This window comes from Rhagoletis pomonella, unplaced genomic scaffold (genome assembly GCF_013731165.1).
Source record: "Rhagoletis pomonella isolate Grant_MI unplaced genomic scaffold, Rhpom_1.0 Rhpom_scaffold_00814, whole genome shotgun sequence".
NCBI lineage: Eukaryota > Metazoa > Arthropoda > Insecta > Diptera > Tephritidae > Rhagoletis > Rhagoletis pomonella.
Window position 1 is genome coordinate 51550 of NW_023459368.1, and position 2863 is coordinate 54412.

Consider the following 2863-nt stretch of genomic DNA (forward strand, 5'->3'; position numbering starts at 1 on the left):
AAAGCCTAAGAAAAAATACACCTGAAAAAGACTTGCGTGCCAAATGAACTTTTCTCTCAAAGTTTACACTGCTGGCAAATGTAGATAAGGATTAAAATTTAAAAACTAACTAATACAACTAAAGTAAAATCTGTGGAAAATTAACAATAAAATACTTTTTTCGCAAAATTTATAAAGGACCCTTTTATTTCTCAAAAAAAACTGGGTAACAGTTATTCGTCGCCACGCTGTATATTAGTGAGTTTTATGAAAAAATAACACCAAATTGAAGTGTGCGGTGTCTGGCTGTACTAATAGTTACAAAAAACTGTAGCGGAGTGTAGTTTATTCACGTTTCCTACGCATCACACTTTGGCGCGCAAGCGGATGCAGTTCTGCCGCCAAGGGAAAGGTTTCAGTTTTAAAAACTGCTACATTTGTATGGAGCACTTTGCTGCTGGAGATTATGGCAATCTTCTGTAGTTTGAAATGGATATTTATAATCGCTTTTATACTGAGTTGATTGTGGAATCAACTCAGAAAAAAACATGACAGCTCAGCAAAAAATACCATATTTAAAACCGAAATTATTAATAAATTAGCACACAGATAAATAAAGCGTAGACTTGTCTACAAGTGTGTGTGAAAGTTTTTTATTCAAGTCACGCGTTTGAGCACTGCAACCCAAAATCGTTGTACAAATAACTAAACCGTACCCATTAAATATTCATACACGTCGATCTCCTCGAACAACGCCGTGCGCTCTTTTGGCGTTTTCATTGCGATATTTTCTACGGCGCCTTAGAATAGCAAAAAAGTACACATCCTCGTTTAGCATTGAGGTGGAGGCCTCCACTGAATCTTCATCCTCAGTAATTTCAATGGTGACGGTAGGGACCAACATTTCATTTCTGCTCACTCCGCAATTGTAAATATATTGTTATTTTAAGAACGCAGCTTATTAATGAGTCTTACTCACACATTTTCATAAACCGGAAAATCATGCGCACAATAAAATCGCTGCTCCCAGCTTAAAAAATTTTGCCAGCTCCATTTCACTGGACTACTTACAGCCTGCAATACAATTATATTCAAAATTTTGCTTCGAAATGAGTTAAGAATATATTTACCTACGCCTCGATTCAGTAAATTGCACTTAAATTGTTTTATTATAGTTATTTAACTGAATTGTGTGCAATATTTACATTTCTGTGTAGAAATTGTATGCATTTTGACAGCTCGCCAACAACAACTTTGATACTGTGACTTATATGCGAAAATTTTTTGCACCCCTATCGGCGCAATCTTTGTATTCTATCATTCTTGTATATTACCTACATCTTCCTTCTCACTCATGTAACGTTTTCAGTTTCACTTCAAAAAGTTAATAACAATAACTCATGTAAAACTTCGATTTTTCCAAAATTGCTTAAATTATATTTTTTTTATGGTTGTAAACCGAATAAAGTTATTTGTGCGAAAAAATCTTTACCGTCCAATTTCGGGTTACCCACTTGAGAGATTTTCACTCATTATGAATTTCAATCAGATTTTATAAAAAATACGGATTTTCTAAATACCTCACGTTACAAATTTGAACGGAATCGGTTAATAAATGCGACTTTTATAAGTAAATCTACTCCAGCGCCACAAGCGTATTTTCTATGAGCCTATAAAAGGACCATATATGTATGCAAGGTATAACCTCCGACAATTTGACTGAGCTCTATCCAGCGAAAACGGCTATCATTTTATGTATGTACAATGTATGTATGTATATATGTGGTCCTTAAAATTTAATGAGCAATTTTTTTCAGTCTCACTAGAGGTATACGCCACCATCCACGCCGTTTTTTGTCATTTCTCACGCGCTGCCGCCGAGTTACGAAAATATCGGCGCGGCGGCGGCGGTGTTCGGCGCCTAAGGAATTTTGTACAAAATTTTCATGATGTATACACATTGAAATACATCGTTTGAAGTAACTAAATACTACTCGCATAAAAACACTATTTTACGAAATGAAAATTACATATTTAATGGAGTCTTTTTTTGCATAATTTGGGCCACTGAACATTGCCAAAAAAAAGCGTAACTCAGAAAAAATATTGGTAACACGTTTTTTGGTTAAAAGCGTTTATTACAGTTAAATTAGGGTCGAATACTGGTAATCTGACGAGTTTTTTCCGCAGTAGAAAATTTTTTTCAATACTACAACAATACTACTTTTTTATATACAACAACAACAACAAAGAGTATAACACATCAAAAACTTTAACGCCAATATCTCAGAAAGCATTTTTAATAGAAGCGTCCTTTTTGCATCTAACTCCTCAATTATTGGAGATAAAACAAAGACAAGTTGATTTTCCTGTGTATTTTTTTTTTTTTATTTTAAACACACTTAATAAAAAGCAAAAACTTTTTTTGCTAATTTTTACATTCGTAAGTTATTTTATTCTGGGGTCCCGCAGTCGTATACAAGTACTAGGTGGCTGTGTGAAAATTATTGTTTATTTTGTTTATTTTTTGTTTATTTTGTTTCATTTAGCCAATGAATACATCATATATTCTTACAGACTATTAAAAAGAAAAGTAAAGTAAATTTACAAAATTAATCCAAAATAGAAGATAACAATTTCAAAAAGTCGTTTTTACAGGCTGTAAAATCAATACGAATACAATTTTCGATGCGGTTAAGATCGCATAAAGCTCTTGTGATAGGAGCGTTTAATGCATAAACAGTTTTTACCGGGCCAATATGAAAGGACTCAAAGTAAATTTCTAAGTGGGGCATTAAAACGAATACGTTCAAGGAGGGAGGCACAGTCCACCCCTCCAGAAATAATATCAAATACAAAAGATAGCGACAGAATCTATCTCCTA